At 45.1% G+C, this 18,799-nt stretch overlaps 1 protein-coding gene across 1 annotated transcript in view; it reads right to left on the bottom strand.

Moving 5' to 3' along the window:
• The window catches only part of sigirr (single immunoglobulin and toll-interleukin 1 receptor (TIR) domain), a 38,894-nt gene that overhangs the window by 15,554 nt on the left and 4,541 nt on the right, over window positions 1–18,799 (bottom strand). The window lies entirely within an intron of this gene.

The following is an 18,799-nucleotide window of genomic DNA, read 5'->3' as shown; positions in this document are numbered from 1 at the left end:
GCACCGATTGACAGGCTCAAACCCCGCTGAAACAACCAGATCATTTCCAGCGTGAAGTCTTTGTTGATCCGTGACCTCGTCTGACTTTCACAAAAAGGCAGAAGTCATGGACATCAGCACTTTTTCGGCACATTCCACTGTTACAGGAGTTTTTTTCATGGAAAGAAAAGTGGAGGGACGCTCCATGGAGCCGTTCATTACCCGGCACAAAACCACTGTCGCGGCTCGTCTTTAGTCTTCTCAGGATGTCGTCTTTTAGATAACACAAACTAATTGCAAGTGATATGCTAGAAAATGACACAACACTTTAGAATAATTCAGCCTTAAGCAAGATAAAATGCACAGAGTTTTTAAGTTTATTTAAGCCTTCGACACAAAGCTTAGACAAACTGAGTCCTCTAGAGAGACTGAATAAGTGACAACCGCGCTCATCTATTTATTGGAGACCCGCGGGCATCGCTCCTCCTTCAACTTTATTTATTTCATTCCCAAGACATGGTTTTCTATTGGAAGCGTCCTCTAGTGAACCCTGAGCAGGTGTTAGGCCATTATTTCAATGTGACAAATGCTCCCATTAAAACATGAAGGATTTACAACTGATTTTTTTAAAAGACCTTCAGCCACAGGTGCAGCTGGCCTGAGGCCCCCTCCGCACGTGGCCTCAGCCACACGTGCAGCTGGCCTGAGGCCCCTGCACGCGGCCTGCGGGAAAGCACCTAAAAGGCCTTGGAAAGCCCCTGACAGACTAAATGACTAATAGAGCCCTTTTTTTTGGGTTGAACACCTGCTAGTTCAACCAGAGGACATACAGTTCGGATCAGGACACTTGATAGTTCATCACAGTTCAAATATGGACCTAAAAATTCTTCTACAGTCCCTCCTCTGGGACTCGAAAGAGTCCCATTACATCAACTATACTCTTGGGTTGTTTACTGACAAGACATCCTCATTTGTGCATTGCAATAAAAAAGAAAAACACATCACTCGACGTACTGATAACTCTGGTGCGGATATGAATATCAGTGATACGTCACACGGTAAATATACTGAAGTGCAGGTGAACCTACATACTAAGGCACAAGGTGATCAATTAGCTGGATTATATCAACACAAGGTGACATTCAAACATTGAGTTTTGGTATAATTTAAGGCACTTAAAATGGCCACCTAAAACAAGTTACAGCAACCTCTTAATCATGGCAAAGTAAAGGCTTTACATTGACATCAGTGCAACCAATCATCTTCTGGCATCTATTGTCTCACTCGACCAGAGGCTCCAACCCATTATACTTGGTTCTACATATTATTTTGTTAAAGAGTCACACATGTATTACTTAAATGCATCAAATAACGCCTACGTTACCACTATTTAGTCAACCAATCAAGAAACTATTCTAAGGTTAGCGCAGCTATGTCTAGTTAAATGATAAACACAATAAATGGTTTCCCTTCATGTCCGTCCTTAAGTCATTTGCCTTAGTCAATCATATAATGGTTTTCATTATAGGCCATTTCTCAACATTCTCCACTTTGTTTTTCTTCTTTTTCAGCTTGTTTCTAATGCCCTTTTTGGCCAGACGCCAAATTTAGGTGATGCATGTCTCTTGAGGCATGCTATAATTTAAGAAAAAGGGGTCCCTATGGTGCATCTTTACTACTAAATCTACAAACACTCCGTGTAAGGGTCCCCTTTTTATAACTTTGCAATGTGATATCTATGTGTATGCATTTAGCTTTATCTGTGTTACGCAGATGATGGTAAGGACAGACATTTACCCAACCTTTGTTACTAACATATATCCTTCTTTGTTTTATTTACACTCAGATTTCTGAAACCAGTCCGCAATTCAAACTCAACACCAAGATCATAGTCCGTGTTCAGTGCCATTACGTCAGTCCGCGCTCCTCAGCATTTACTCAGCATCTGAAGTTTTGGGAGAAGTTGGGGAACATGGGGAGGTTGGCCTTTCAGGGGTAGTGGGGGAAGGATCAGGAATTCTGGCTTTCAGACAGTCGTGCAGTTCTCTGATGGATCTTTCCAGCTCCTTGTGCTGCTTGGCCAGGTTGTACAGGGCCCCCAGAGAATTCTTGCCCACATTCAGGGTGGTGGTGGCCAGCCCTAGCTGTTCCCTTTCCATATGCTCCATCATGCAGGCTAGCATGTCCATACTAGACTGAAGACCACACAGTTGAGTATGGAGGCCCTCCTGAGCACAAGAGATGTTGGCATTGTCACGGTGTATCCTGAACAGGTATGCAGCTGTCTGACTTAGCTGTGGCATGATTTCCTCAAATAGCTCATGGGGAATGTGATTTGTGAGGGGCAGGAGCTGCTCCAAGGTTTTTGGAACAGACTCTTGTGGAAGATGAAGCTCTCGAACCAAGATTGCCATGTCCTGTGGGGTGACCATGACCAGATTAAGGTTGTGCAATCCAGGGGACAGGAAGTACAAGGGGGAAGGCATTTCGTGTGTGGGGGAGTATTGTTGATGTCGCACAGGCAAGTGGGTGGGACACTCTGGGCATTTAGCAGCCTGTACAAAGCTCCCCTCTGTCCTGGTGGGTGAGTTCGGCTAAGGTCTACCCCTGCTGATCCTCCTCCAGAGGTACTGGGCTGATCAGAATATCTCTCCTGCCTTGGGGGTGGAAAGCTGGGGACAGGTCCTAGCAGTGAATTGGGTCTAGGATGCACTCGGGCGGTTGCTGCATATGGCCGACCTTGGCTGCCTCCCCTGGAGGGTATCGTTGCCACTGGCACATGTGACTGTCTCCATGGCTGTTCCTGAGTCCAAAGGGTCTTTCAGGTGATGGTGGAGTCCTCGGGCCGACTCTTGCTGCAGGCAGATTCTGTGAAGCCGTCATCGCCAGGTGCTGGAACGATGAAGATCCTTCTGTTGCCAACTGGTTTAGCTGCTGGATGGAAGGCGGCTGTGGCGACCAATCATGTCTCGACCATCCCTCCTGTATATCCTCTTCTCCAAACAGTTCTGAGAGTCCAATCAGACTTGATAGAGGCAGATCAGGCATAGGTCCCTGATCAGGGGAGTCTGGTCTCTCAGCCATACTCCTGTGTCCGTCTACTTTGACTGCTGTACGTGAGGCAAGAATAACTTTAAAAGGACCTTCTCGGCGGGGCCTGTCCCACTTCTTTTTGAACACCTTGACGTAAACCAGATCACCAGGCTGGATGCTCTGATTTTCGAGTGGAATCTCTGCTTCTCTGTCTTCTGTAGCACCTTTGACCTGCAAAAAGATAGTTTTGTGTATTTGGGTTAACTGTCTCAGATAATTATGCCATTCGTCTTGTAGCTGCTCCAGCGATGGTCCTTCGTAGGGTCCTCTCAGGTATGGAATAGGCATCGGCCGACCTGTAAGAGCTTCAAATGGTGTCAAATGGGTTAGTCGGTTAGTTTGTGAGCGCATTGACAATAAAGCAAGCGGCAACGCATCCAGCCAGGTTAGTTTGCCATTGCTGTCTGCTATGATTTTTGCTAGTTTGTTCTTTAAAATGCCATTAGCCCGTTACACCGCCCCATTTGATTGGGGGTGATAAACACACCCAAACTTCTGTTTGATACCCAATTGTTTGAATGTTTCTTGTGTAACCTTGGCTACAAAAGCCCTACCGTTGTCAGATGAGATAGTATCTGGAATGCCAAATCTTGGAAAGACATCTCGGCACAAGAATTTGGCTACCGTTTTATGGTCTTGATTTGCAGAGGCTACTGCCTCAATCCATCGGCTGAATCTGCATATCACTACCAAAACATATCTCATTCGTTTAACTCGATTTTCAGCTCCCATGTCTATGAAATCCATCATAAGATGTTTGAATGGCCCATCAGGGACCGGAATGTGGGCTAAAGGGGCTGTGAATGATTTCCGGACATTGTACTGTGCACATACCTCACACTCATTCAACAAACGGTCCACTGTTGCTGCCATATATGGTGACCACCAGACAGCTTTTAGTTTGTTCATAATTTGGACTCGCGAACAATGATCGGGTCCGTGGGCCCAAATGATTGCATGTCGTAATAAATTGGTGGGTAACACAAAATGTCCATGACTACTGCGCCAGAGCTTGTCCGCTGGCCCCTGACTGCGTGTCTCAATAGCGCCTCGTTTAACCCACATTCGTTTTTCTTCTCCACTGGCCCTACTTTGAGCCACTATCAGTGCGTCAAGTGAAACCAGTGGGGCACAATCTTGGATGGTTAGCAGGGGAAACATATTTTCTCCTTGTGCTCCTTTGCGCGCTGCGTCATCTGCTAGGTTGTTACCTTGAGCTATGATGTTATTATTCCTTTGATGACCTGCACATTTAATGATGGCTACCTCAGACGGTAATTGGAGAGCTTGTAACAGTTGGGAATCGCTTCTCCATGAGTGACAGGGGTGCCATCTGCTCTCAGGAATCCCCTTTGTTTCCAAATGTTTGCATGTACATGACATACGCCATAAGCGTAGGCTGAGTCTGTGTAGATATTAACACGTTGATCTTTAGCTATCTGGCAAGCCATAGTTAAGGCTTTGATCTCTGCCAGTTGGGCTGAACAAGGCTGATCAATTCCTTGGGACTCCAGTAATTCAAAGGTCTCGCCATCCGTGTTTAGTTTAACTATCCCCATACCCGCATGCAATCCCGCGGCATCCCGAAAGCATGAGCCATCCACGAACAGGGTTAGATCTGCATCTATGGCGTGATTATACAAATGTTCTCTGGCTCTCAAAAATTTCTCTGTCTCTGCCACACAGTTATGTGGAGTACCATCTAACGGTGTGGTCAATTTGGTGGCGGGATTCACCGTGTGACAACGTTGTATTGTTATTTCTGGAGCGGACAACACAACTTCATATCCAGTGCGTCTAGCTTGTGTTAAGACAAAACGTTGACTGGTTAGCAGGGCATGTAACTGATGCGACGTGTACAACGTTACTGCATGTCCCATGATCATGGATGATGCTTTTTGAAATGCAAAGGCAGCTGCTGCTAGACCCTGATAGCATGGTGGCAATCCTGTTTCAATATTGTCAAGCTTTGTACTATAATAGGCCAATGGTTGTTTTCCTTCATTTGTTTCCTGCATTAGTACAGCACAAGCATAACCAGCTTTTTCAGTAACATACAAATGGAAAGGTTTCCCATAATCTGGGTTACCTAACGCGGGAGCAGATTGCATGTCTGTTTTTAGGGCCTCAAAAGCTCCCGTTGCCTCATCTGTCCAGACGAGGAGAGCTGCATTGCTTGTTTGCCCCACTGCTCTAATCATGGCACGCAAAGGTGCAGTTTTTATAGCATAATCACAAATCCACGGCCGACTGTACCCTGCCATCCCAAGGAATGAAAGCATCTGTCCCACTGTTTGGGGTTTGGGAGCCTTGATTATAGCCTCCACTTGGCTTGGGGCTATACATCGCGTGGTCCCACACAACTGTCTTCCCAAGTATTCTACTTGTTGTTTGCAGAACTGCAATTTGTCCTTACTTACTTTATGACCTCCATCTGCCAATGCATGCAATACAATTAATGAATCTTTTTCACACTGTTCTTGAGTCTCTGATGCAATAAGGAGATCATCCATATATTGCACCAATGTACTGGGTATATCAAGGTGTTGTAAATCTTCAGCCAGGACTTTGTTAAAGATGGCTGGGGACAGGTTCAGTCCCTGAGGTAGCCGTGTATACGTTAGCTGTTGTCCCAGAAATGTGAATGCAAACAAATGTTGTGAGTCTGGGTGCACAGGCACACTGAAATAGGCTGAACACAGATCGATTACTGTGCACCATTTTGCTCCAGCAGGGATGCTTGATAGTATAGTATGCGGATCAGGTACTATAGGTGCATCCAATTCTATTATTGCATTGATAGGACGCAGATCATGTACCAGCCGATACTCTTTGGTATTGTTTTTAGGGATAGGATAGATAGGAGTATTGCATGGGCTTGCAGTTTTATTAAAACTCCAGCTGCCATTAGTCCCTTGATTACTGGTTTTATGCCTTCAATAGCCTGAGGTTTTAATGGATACTGCCTTTGGTGAGGCAGTTTTGCTCCCGGTTTTACTTTTATTTTTACTGGTAAGGCTGTTTTTACTAGTCCTACATCCGTTTTGCTTTTGGACCACACCACTGGTGGTATTTGCTCTAACAATCTCTCTTGTTGGGCCGATAACACCATCTGTCCCTCTGGTCTAGGATTGAGCTCCATTTTTTGAGCTATAGCCTCATCATTTACTTTTAAATTAATTCGTATAAACTGCTGGTCTTTTGACAGATGTACTTGTGGACTTTCCATGTTTTGCCATTCTTCAACTTCTGAGGCTGTCTTACCATTGGACCTAGGTCATGGGATTCGTACTTTTCTGAGACTAAAAGGGTCACATGAGGTGTGGCATTCGGCACTTGATACCACTGTTGTTCAGCTGAAGTTAGCTTGACAGAAGCTGCGGCCCCTTGGGGGCCTAAATAAATTTCTGTGGTGGTTATGTGAAACAGCCGTTGATTCATCAATGCATCCCAGCAGCATGCATAGTCAGTTTGTTCTTGTTTGGCGTCGAACATCAGGGTGACATGTAAAAGTAAACTAGGTGTACATACTGCTTCATAGTGTTGTTCTGCCCAGGGCTTCCATTTTTCCCATTCCAGTTGAAGATTTGAATTTTCTGGTTGTAACTTCAGCCAGTATACCATGGGTTGCACAGGTCGGACCTTGTTTTCCATGTCCATAAGCACCATAATGTTGGCGAGTGCTTCGTCAGGAAAGTGTATTTGCAGTCCTTGATGGGTACACACTATCTGGGTTTGTAGCTTACATAAAATGTCTCTTCCCAGCAAATTCACAGGTGTATTTTGTGAGTATAACAGGGGCGCTTCAATTGTTTTTCCTGCAATCGTTACAGGAAGTGGGCGTGTAAACGGTATTATTTGAGTCTTCCCAGAGAAGCCGATGGTCTTAATTACAGACCCAGAGAGGGGGAGATGAGCGCCCATTTTCCCTATGCAAGAGTATGTTGCCCCTGTATCCACCATGAACGGGAAATCTCTGCTTTGTATATTAACAGTGATGGTTGGCTCTTCCTTAGGTATCATCGAAATAGCCAATGCCACCGTTTCCCCCTCTGTCTTCTCTAGGCCTCCCTATTGCCAATAGGCAGAGGGTCCAACCCAAGGTCGGGCTGGACAATTTCTCATTCGATGTCCAGGTTGTCCACAGCTCCACACTCATAGAGGGTTGATCCCCTATTGGGGGTGTTGGTCCCATAGGCGGTCCCGCTTGACTGTTCCTGGGAGCTGAGTTTTGGAATCTGCTTCCAAATGAAGGTTGGCGAGATCCTCTTCGCCACCCTCCTCTTTGACCTTGAAAGTTCCGTGACTCTCCTCTCCACCCATGACTGTAGGTGGGTCCATTTCCGGGTGTGCCAGTGCTATGGTAGTGATAGTGATGCTCCACTGGTGCTGAGACTTCTCCTGCAGCAGTGCTCCCTGCTGCTCCTTGGGGGCTCTGTGTGGCTGTTACCACAGGTGCCTGTATGGTGGCAGCAGTGTTTGCCGTAGGGCCTAGGCTTGCCGACTCAGAAGGAACAGGGGTCATCATTGGTGCCTGGGTCTTTGTTTTTTCTTTCTTGACTTTAGTTAGCTCTCCCAACTGCATCTGCACCAATTTTTTCGTCAGGGATTTTGCTGCATCTTCTTCTTTTTGTTTTTCTTTCTTGTAGATTTCAAGATGGTGACAAATATGCTCAGAGTATAAAGCCCAATTCATTTTTGATAGTCCCACAACTCCATCTAGGGCTTTCTGAACCTCATCTGGTAGAGCCTTTTTTACAGTTATTTTAAACAGGATTTCAGTTGCTGGAGAATGGTTCCATGCATTTCCTGTTTCCTCCGCCCATCTCTTCTGGAACCGGTGCAGGAACTTCTTTGGGCACTCTTCAGGTGTCCACTCCTCATCATCCAATTTAGAGGGATCCAAGACCTCAGGGTACTTTCTTCTCAGTCCTTCCCACATGGAGTTTCTATAGCGATTAAAGGGGACTTCATCATGTTGATTAGTGCCCATCATCTGTGTTAGTCCAACCTTTCCTGCTAATTCTTCAGTGTCATGTTTTCCCATGACATGCATTAGCAAGGCTTTTATGTCACCTAAAGACAAGGTTACCCCTGCAGTGCCTCTTCTAAGGCAGTTATCCATCTCCCAGCTCCTTGGGTGATGTCTGGCAGTCTGTTGGCCAGCCCCACCATGTCTGTCCAGCTCCATGGGGTATACACATGATGACCATTTCTAACCACCAATGGGCATATGAGGTCTTCGTCCTCCTCTTCTTCTGTGGGGGCTCCATACTGTCTTCCAGATCGAGTGCGACTGACTGGTTCCAGGCAGTCTATCCAGTTGGTTATATCCTGTTCTAAAGCTGCTATGTCTTTGGCTACACATTGTTGTCTTTGCCTGAGTCGGGCCTCTTTTGCACTCTCAATGACGATCTCACCAGAAATTTTTCGGGTGGGTGGCTCTATAATGTGATTCCCTTGATTGGGCGTCGATTGTTGTAATATTCTTCTTTCCTCTGCGTCCCTATGTCTTTGTGTTCTTTCCTTCGCTAGCCGAAGTTGCTCAGCTAGTTCTTCATTATCTCTTCTGGCCAGATCCAGTGTGTCACAGAAGCTCTTGTGCCACTCTTTGGAGCCTCTATAGCCTGTGAAGGTCCAGTCGGCTGACTTATGGTGGGAGGGGACGGTTTTCAGTGGACCTCGATGTGCAGGCGGAGCCTTCAGGTCTCTCTCTTTATCCTCGTCTGCCTCCGTGTCACTGTTATTTGTGGCCCCCCCTGCTGGTCGTGGTGAGCGACCACTTACTTTCGGACTTGGAGACCTTGTATGATCCATTTGACAGACTGAGGACCTGTCTCCTTGTGGCTCTCGAGCTTTTAGTGTCAGTGTGAATTTGCCCTCCACATCCATGCCTTGGTCCTCTTCACGAGTTCCTAATACAAATTGTCCAGCTGTCTTCCCCATATCATGACGTTTATATGGGGGTGGCTCTGCTTCCCAGCTCGGTGCACTGGCTTTAGTCTCTTTGGATCTTTCCTCTGTCATTTTTTCTCTTTTCTGCTGTAGCCTCTGTGCTTCCTGCTTGAACAAGGCCAAAACTTCTTTTTCTTCAGTGCGTTTTTTGTTGTTTTTTACGTTCTTCTGCTGATCTTTAATTTCTTTTTTCTGTATTTCTACCGCAACTGCTTCACACATCACCGGATCAAATGATCCCACCAAAGGCCATTGCCTGCCCCCATGTGACCTTTTGTGCCACTTTCTCATACATTGGTTGGCCTTAGTGCGTTTTCCTGGATATTTTCTTAGTACTAAGTCTAGCAGGGTACTTTCCCGACCTTGACCTTGAGAGTTACCCATGTAACCCTGACAAACGCTATGTGAGGTGTTTCTATGGTGTTCTGGTAGTCCCTCAGGGGCTGTCCTGATCCAGACCAATAACTTGCTGGCTGTAACACCTGTTTTGTATTTTAAACCCTTAAAAGGATTAAATTTCCAACTGCTATGCCCGTCTTCTTTTCTTTAACTAAATATGAAAATTTACCTGTTTCCCACCGAACCTTCCTTGGGACCACAGTCAGAGTCAACCTAGGAAACAGTTCTTCACCTGGATCGGTTGGTAGTGTTACTAAATGATTTAATGGTATGCTAAGTTCTTTATTAGGGTCAGCACAAAGCAGCTCCAGCCACGGGGTTAAACCCTGATGCCACAGACGTCTTATCAGCAGCTCCCAATTAATTAGAGGGAATTGTTCTTTCTTTTGCTTCAGATTGATTACCTTAGTAATCTGCCATAATTTCTGATTGATCTCTTGTTCGTCCTGCCAATGTTCTGCTCCTACCCTGTCAAAATAGGTCCTTTCCAGCCAAAAATGTGTCCTGATTCCCTGGGTTTCGATGTCTCCGTCAGTCAAGTAATGTTCTGGGAGTATTATTTCATCATCACTTAAGTCTCCCATCAAAGACTGTCCCAAGCATTGATCAGTCTGTCAGCTTTTTCACTATAATCTAAGCTTTAACTCTTTTGATTTATAACCAACTTTATTTATTTAATCCTCTTCCAACCCTAACACCTCCTAATGTCTTTGCTCCCGACTTTCTATTTCCCTTCTAATTTTTATTTATTTTTTTTTTTTTTACTTTTTTCTTCTCGTCTTTTTCTGCTATGTTTGTTTATTAGTTTTCTCTCTTTGAAATAATATCTACCTTCTCTGTATTTACATAGCACTCTTCTCCTGTCTTTTTCTTCACTGCCTCTGTTTCACACTTTCCTCTCTGCCTGTCATGCACCTCCCAAGTCCTCCTGTTGGGTCTAAATACCTCCCCCTCGTACTCTTTCACATTAATCTTGTATGTCAGCCAGCCTGCAAGTTCTCACAGCTTTACACAGATTACTCTCCACTCTCCCACACACCAATCTTCAAAAGCTTATACACAAAAATTATTAAAAACAACTTTCTATATATCTCTATCTAGACTTCTGCCACTTTTCACTCCGCGGCTTTAAACAACCTTTTTATTCACTTAACACCAATGTGTTCTGTTTAAGCATGTATCTCTTCTTCACGTTAGACAGCTTCTCCGGCGCTGTCAGCAACTTCATATATTACTTTTTTCAAGCCCTCTTTGAGCGTACAATATTTCATTTACTTCTACGCCTTACCGCGCCTCGCGTGCATATCCTGTGCTTAATATATTATTTTCACAAGCTCCTTTCTGAGCATACAATATTTCATTTATTTCTACGCCTTACCGCGCCTCGCGTGCGTATCCTGTGCCTTTCTGCACTTTCTTCTGCCTTTTTTTTTTTTCACTTACTGAGCTCCTCGTGAGCTTAATGTGCCTTTGCACTGAAAATATTCTCTTTTTCTTTTCTTATAAAAAAAACTCATATTACTGTGTACTTAATTACTTATTCTTCTCCCACGCCCCACAAGCGTGTATTTGGTGCCTTACTGCACTATTTTCTGCTTCATTAATTCTCATGTATTCTGCACTAACTATTTATTTTATTATTTTTTTATAGTTTTTCTCTTTTCTTAAAAAATGACATCCTTTATTGAGCTCTTTTACTTACTGTCAGCTGTGCTTCTTTGCACTTTTCTCTTTAAATCTCTTTATCACGTACGGTATTTCTACTGCGCCCCCTCAGGCGCTTATCTTGTGCTTTCTCTGCACGTATTCTCTTGTTAAACTCTTTTTTCTCACTTATTTCACTTCAGTCTCTGTTAAACTCTTTAAATAACCTTGTATTACCTTGTATCTATTTGTCAGTATACTCCCCTAAATTAACCCCTACAGCGCATGCTATCAGCCGGCACATTAGTAACGAATTTCAACACCAATTATTCCCCAAGCATCCAGGTTAGTTCTCCACGCACTCTTTCCGCACCAGAGTTCATGAACATTCCTGAACTTTCACTCACATAGACATTCTTTTTCCCGGGAACACACACACCTTCTGAGCATTTTATCTACAAGGCCTGATAATTTTCAATCTTATCTTTTTTTAGTCTCTTATCAATTTTCTTAGTCCAGGTTCTTTTGGGTAAGAGGCAATTAAAAAATATCACCTGTCAACTTGGGCGGAAATCCCGACTCACTCCTCCAGATCGTGCAGAAATTATAAAAGGTTTCTGCTTACCTTTTAGTCGTGATCACTGTTATTTACGGTCTGGAGGGATGAGCTGGACTGCCCCAGGCTGCCGGAATGCCCCTGGACCCTCCTGAAGCTGGCTCGCCAAGTTCTGTCGCGGCTCGTCTTTAGTCTTCTCAGGATGTCGTCTTTTAGATAAACTAATTGCAAGTGATATGCTAGAAAATGACAACACTTTAGAATAATTCAGCCTTAAGCAAGATAAAATGCACAGAGTTTTTAAGTTTATTTAAGCCTTCGACACAAAGCTTAGACAAACTGAGTCCTCTAGAGAGACTGAATAAGTGACAACCGCGCTCATCTATTTATTGGAGACCCGCGGGCATCGCTCCTCCTTCAACTTTTTTATTTATTTCATTCCCAAGACATGGTTTTCTATTGGAAGCGTCCTCTAGTGAACCCTGAGCAGGTGTTAGGCCATTATTTCAATGTGACAAATGCTCCCATTAAAACATGAAGGATTTACAACTGATTTTTTTAAAGACCTTCAGCCACAGGTGCAGCTGGCCTGAGGCCCCCTCCGCACGTGGCCTCAGCCACACGTGCAGCTGGCCTGAATTTTATCAATTCATTAGTTGATAAAATTGATCATATTGAAACTACAAATTTCAAAAGGAAAATAACAGAGGAAACTATGGTAAATATTGGAGCAGATTTAATGCACCACAATTGGTGTGACATTTACATTGACACTATAGATCAATCATATGAATCATTTATTTCCATTATTTCCAATTAATATGGCAAACATTGCCCATTGGTGCTAAAAGTTGGTAATAAGCAAAACACTGATAAACCTTAGATCACAAAGAAACTACAGAATACATGTAAAAAGAACAACAAAAAAAATTGTACAAGCAGTTTTTAAAGAACAAATTTATGAACTCAGAACAAATGAAGCTGAGAGTAAATATAAGATATACAAAAACAAACTAACATTATGCGATCTTGCAAAAGGCAGTATTATAGAGATTTACTGGAAAAAATAAAACATTAAAGGTACTTAGAAGGTCTTAAATAAAATCATTGAAAAAAGTTGTTAAAGATTATCCTACATATTTTTATACAAATACTGATACAATTGTTAAGGGAAAAAAGCTATAGTAGATCATTTTAATGATCATTTTGTTAAAGTGGGGAAAAATTCAGTAAACTCAATTTACCTTCTAATGTATTCTTGGGAAAACACTACAACAATTAATAACCTTTTGGATTCAATGTTTATTAGAGAAACTGATGAACAAATAATTGACATAAATCATAAAAAAAATTAACTGATTGCGATAACTGATGTGTTTTTGATAAAAAATATTACTGATTGTGTTGTTGAAGTGTTAACTTATATTTGTAATTTGTCATTAATGACTGGGAAATTTCCTTCCAAAAAGAAAATAGTTAAAGTGATACCACTGTTCAACTGCAGGCCAATCTCACTGTTACCACAATTTTCCAAAAAAAAAAAAAAAAAAAAAAAAAAATGGAAAAGGCATTTGTAAAGAGGCTAAATGATTTTAAAGCCAAACATCATATTCTAAGTGAGCAGCAATATGGATTTAGAAAGAATCATACTATTTAATTGGCTGTAATTGATTTTGTAGAACATATTACAAAGCAATTGAAAACAAGCAATATAATGTAGGGAGTTTTTGTTGTTTTTTTATTTACAGAAAGCATTTGATACCATCCATCCATCCATCCATTTTCTTCCGCTTTATCCGGAGTCGGGTCGCGGGGGCAGCAGCTCAAGCAAAGCCGCCCAGACCTCCCGATCCAGACACACCTCCCACAGCTCCTCCGGGGGAACCCCAAAGCGTTCCCAAGCCAGCCGAGAGATGTAGTCCCTCCAGCGTGTCCTGGGTCTTCCCCAGGGCCTCCTCCCAATGGGACGTGCCCGGAACACCTCTCCAGTGAGGCGTCCAGGGGGCATCTGGAAAAGATGCCCGAGCAACCTCAACTGACTCCTTTCGACGTGGAGGAGCAGCGGCTCGACTTCGAGCTCCTCCCGAGTGACCGAGCTCCTCACCCTATCTCTAAGGGAGCGCCCAGCCACCCTGCGGAGGAAACTCATCTCGGCCGCTTGTACTCGCGATCTCGTTCTTTCGGTCATGAGCCAAATCTCATGACCATAGGTGAGGATCGGAACGTAGATTGATCGGTAAATCGAGAGCTTTGACCCCCTACTCAGCTCTCTCTTCACCACGACGGTCCAATACAGCGACCGCATCACTGCAGATGCTGCACCGATCCGTCTATCGATTTCACGCTCCATCCGTCCCTCACTCGTGAACAAGACCCCGAGATACTTAAACTCCTCCACTTGAGGCAAGGACACTCCACCGACCTGAAGAGGGCAAAGCACATTTTTCCGGTCGAGAACCATGGCCTCGGATTTGGCGGTGCTGATTTTCATCCCGGACGCTTCACACTCGGCTGCAAACCGCTCCAGTGCAAGCTGAAGGTCCTGATTTGACGAAGCCAACAGAACCACATCGTCCACAAACAGCAGAGACGAGATTCTGTGGTTCCCAAACCAGACCCCCTCTACACCCTGGCTGCGCCTTGAAATTCTGTCCATAAAAATAATGAACAGAACCGGTGACAAAGGGCAGCCCTGGCGGAGGCCAACATGCACTGGAAACAGGTTTGACTTACTACCGGCAATGCGAACCAAGCTCCTGCTGCGGTCGTACAGGGACCGAATAGCCCTTAGCAAAGGACCCTGGACCCCGTACTCCCGGAGCACTCCCCACAGGGTGCCCCGAGGGACACGGTCGAATGCCTTCTCCAGATCCACAAAACACATGTGGACTGGTTGGGCGAACTCCCATGAACCCTCGAGCACCAGATGGAGCGTGTAGAGCTGGTCCAGTGTGCCGCAACCAGGACAAAAACCACACTGCTCCTCCTGAATCCGAGGTTCGACCATCGGTCGAATTCTCCTCTCCAGTACTCTGGAATAGACCTTACCGGGAAGGCTGAGGAGTGTGATCCCCCTATAGTTGGAACACACTCTCCGGTCCCCCTTCTTAAACAGAGGGACCACCACCCCGGTCAGCCAATCCAGAGGCACTGTCCCCGATCTCCACGCGATGTTGCAGAGGCGTGTCAGCGAAGACAGTCCCACAACATCCAGAGACTTAAGGTACTCAGGACAGATTTCATCCACCCCAAGAGCCTTGCCACCGAGGAGCTTTCTAACCACCTCGGTGACTTCTGCCTGGGTAATGGATGAGTCCGCCTCTGAGTCCCCAGTCTCTGCTTCCTCTTTGGAAGACGTGACGATGAGATTGAGGAGATCCTCGAAGTACTCCTTCCACCGCCCGACAACATCCCCAGTCAGGGTCAACAGCTCCCCACCCGCACCGTAAACAGTGCTGGTGGAGAGCTGCTTCTGCCTCCTGAGGCGTCGGACGGTTTGCCAGAATCTCTTCGAGGCCGACTGATAGTCCTCCTCCATGGCCTCCCTGAACTCCTACCAAACCCGAGTTTTTGCCTCTGCGAACACACGGGCTGCGGCACGCTTGGCTTGCCGATACCTGTCAGCTGCCTCTGGGGTCCCACCTACCAACAAAGATAAGTAGGACTCCTTCAACTTGACGGCATCCCTTACTTCCGGTGTCCACCACCGGGTTCGGGGATTGCCGCCGCGACAGGCACCAGAGACATTGTGACCACAGCTACAAGCGGCCGCATCGACAATGGAGGTGGAGAACATGGTCCACTCGGACTCCATGTCTCCAACCTCCCCTGGGATCTGGGAGAAGCTCTCCCGGAGGTGGGAGTTGAAGACCTCGCTGACAGAGGGTTCCGCCAGTCGTTCCCAGCAGACCCTCACGATACGTTTGGGCCTGCCAGGTCTGACCGGCTTCCTCCCCTCCCAGCGGATCCAACTCACCACCAGGTGGTGATCGGTCGACAGCTCTGCCCCTCTCTTCATTTGAGTGTCTGAGACACATGGCCAAAGGTCAGATGATACGACTACAAAGTCGATCATCAACCTCCGGCTCAGGGTGTCCTGGTGCCACGTGCACTTATGGACACCCTTGTGCTCGAACATGGTGTTCGTGATGGACAAACTGTGACTAGCACAAAAGTCCAACAACTGAACATCACTCGGGTTCAGATCGGGGAGGCTATGCTTCCCGATCACCCCCCTCCAGGTCTCACTGTTGCCGCCCACGTGGGCATTGAAATCCCCCAGGAGAACAATGGAGTCCACAGTCGGAGCGCTATCTAGTACCCCTCCCAGGGACTCCAGGAAGGTCTGGTACTCTGCACTGCTGCTCGGCCCGTAGGCCGAGACAATGGTGAGAGACCTGTCCCCGACCCGAAGGCGTAGGGACGCGACCCTCTCGTTCACCGGAGAGAACTCCAACACATGGCGACTGAGCTGGGGAGCAATAAGCAATGCGACCCCAGCTGTCCGCTCTGCCCATGGGCAACGCGAGAAAAATGAAGCGTCCACCCCCTCTCCAGGAGTTGGGTACCAGAGCCCAAGCTGTGCTTGGAGGTGAGGTGGAGGTGGGGGGGAGGCTAAAGACAGTCTTGTCCCAGCTTCACAAAATGTTTTCTGCTTCAGTTAACATCAATAATTCTGTCTGCTTTTAAATGGCATTGATTGATTTTAAAATAAAGCCTTCATCTTATCTTAGGGCCCGGTGACATGGCACACTACGATACCTGAACGAAGGAAAAAGTCACAAAGGCACAAATCCTCAAACAAACAAACAAACAAAAAAGTGGAATGAGCCTGGACTTCTCCCATCACCGAAAAGCCTGCGAGTCCAGGGCGCATAAAAGAACGAAACAAATCCGAACTAACAAAAGAAAAACAAAGAGAACAGCAACCTTGACACTTTAAAAAAAATCAAAACATTCATGATGACTTGACAGCAGGTATCAGACAGAGCGCGAGCCTGTGATCAAGTCTGCAGCCAGCGAGTGGTGTCCGCAGCACCGGCAAGGTCTGTTTATCTTGACAACAGGTTTGTCTTTACTACAACAATGTATGCACACACGCATACAGAGATGGCTGCAACACACGTGGGCACACATGTTCCAGCCAGAGACAGCTGCAATGTGCATAAATAGTTAAAGTACTTGCTAAAGCATTCTTGCTGCTATTGTTTGTGTGAAAACGTTACTTTTTGTCTCGAACATGGACGAGTCACGTTCAGCTCATCTGAGCTTTACTTATTGATCAGTTCAGATATTGTCAATGTTCGTGCAAGATGTCGGACTTGGGAGATTGGACAAAGTTTGACTACAATCAAATGGAATGCTGACGGTATGGGAACTAAGTAAACAATGAGGAACCGTCAACACAGAAAGCAAAATGGAATACGGACAAATTAAGGTTGCCATCAGGATACGTTCACATTTTTCAACAGTTTGGAAATTCTGACAAAGCGCCAGCTACAGGAACGAAGCTGGACAACAGTTAAACGATGTCTATGAAAGTCAATGCAAGTCCTGATTTCTTGTTTCGTTTTGGCTTCGGCGTCCTTTGTTAGTGCCGTGTGACCGGGGCTTTAAACTGCTTTCAAACAAGCAGCTAGCACAGAGACCCTGCACTGACTGTGCCATTTAAATCTGAAAATCAAGAACAGTGTGATCCTAGTTAATTCATTCTTCATATGTTTCAAGACTAGAAGCAGCAAAAAGCATTTGATTCTAAACAGTTTGTGACATACTGAGGCTCCATTTATCACAGCTGGTGTCTTCATTTTGATAGGGATTCCAAACAATGCTTCAAAATTCAATTCAAGTCTGCCATCACAAGTTTGCAGAATCAACAAAAACGTATGGCACCATCCCCTGCCATCCATGGTTTAACTACAGTGTTACATTTCCATTCTGTTGTATATACCATTACTGCATTTGCCCATACAGAGGTCATCATGTTTCTCCCTGTCATAATGATGAAGAAACATTGTTCTGGAGTCTGTATCAAAGGGAAGACGACTCCTACCTGCATGAAATGGCCTCATTACATCACCAACTGTTCCAAAATGTTCCATTCGACTCAACTGCTGGTATTGAAACATACCATAACATAATGCACATGAATAAAGTATGACAGCTGTGTTTAATTGACAAACAGCACTTAAGTAAGAAGTAAGTACTACGACTGCTCCCTTTTTTTCCCTACTTGGGGTCACCACAGCAGATCCAAGGTGGACCTGCAATATTGATTTGGCACATTTTACACCAGATGCCCTTCCTGGCGCAACTCCATATTACATGGATTTGAACCAGGAACCTTCACACTAAAAGCAAGAACGCTCAGCTGCTTGGCCACCACCACTGCATTAAATAGTCATTTTAAAATAAGGTGCACTAAGGTGCACTAGTTATTGGCTTCCTTGTGCTGTGATTGTGACATCACATGACCTGCTTTCAAAAATATTTCAATGCCCCTCAAAACCCCTGATGTCTGTAAAGTTTTGTCTCAATTTCCTGAGTGTCACGTACTAAGCTTTATTATATCCTCCAAGGACGGAATAAAATCATCAGCGTTTATTTACATGTCTGTCTGTTAGTAGGATTACGTCAAAACTACTGCACAAATTTGGATGAATTTTCACCACAGAATTTAGAGCTGAACCGATTAGTCGAGTAACTCGAATAGTTCGATTACAAAAAGTGTTTGTGGCGAATTCTGTGCCTCGAAGCTTCGTTTAATGTTGTAGTACATATGCCAAGCCTGTGTATGGTGCTATAACGTCCCCAGAAAAACAAACAGAAGAAGACTAGAGCATGCCCATAAACGGTAATCAAATTAGTACAATAGCTACATCTTTCCAACGCAACTGTGAAATAAAACCTTTTAGGAGAAAAACGGTCCACGCTGATCATTTTAAATAGCTTACTGCGCATTTAAAGCGAAGCAGTGGTGTATTTTTTTTTAAACACTGTTTTCTCCGCTGCCTGCTCTCCGTTCTACGTGGGGTGGGACTATTCGCGCGGCGGCCGGTGTCAGATCAGCACTGCCCTCACAGCTCTGTCCCCGGACACACTGACAGTCTCTGGCAGAAGTCCACTCTTCCTTTTGTGTTTTGCTTTTTAATTTTCGCTTTTTTGGGCAACACA

This window comes from Thalassophryne amazonica, chromosome 8, assembly GCF_902500255.1.
Source record: "Thalassophryne amazonica chromosome 8, fThaAma1.1, whole genome shotgun sequence".
In the NCBI taxonomy this organism is placed as follows: domain Eukaryota; kingdom Metazoa; phylum Chordata; class Actinopteri; order Batrachoidiformes; family Batrachoididae; genus Thalassophryne; species Thalassophryne amazonica.
Note: the sequence above shows the minus strand (reverse complement) of the source record. Positions and strands in the feature narration are given on the sequence as shown.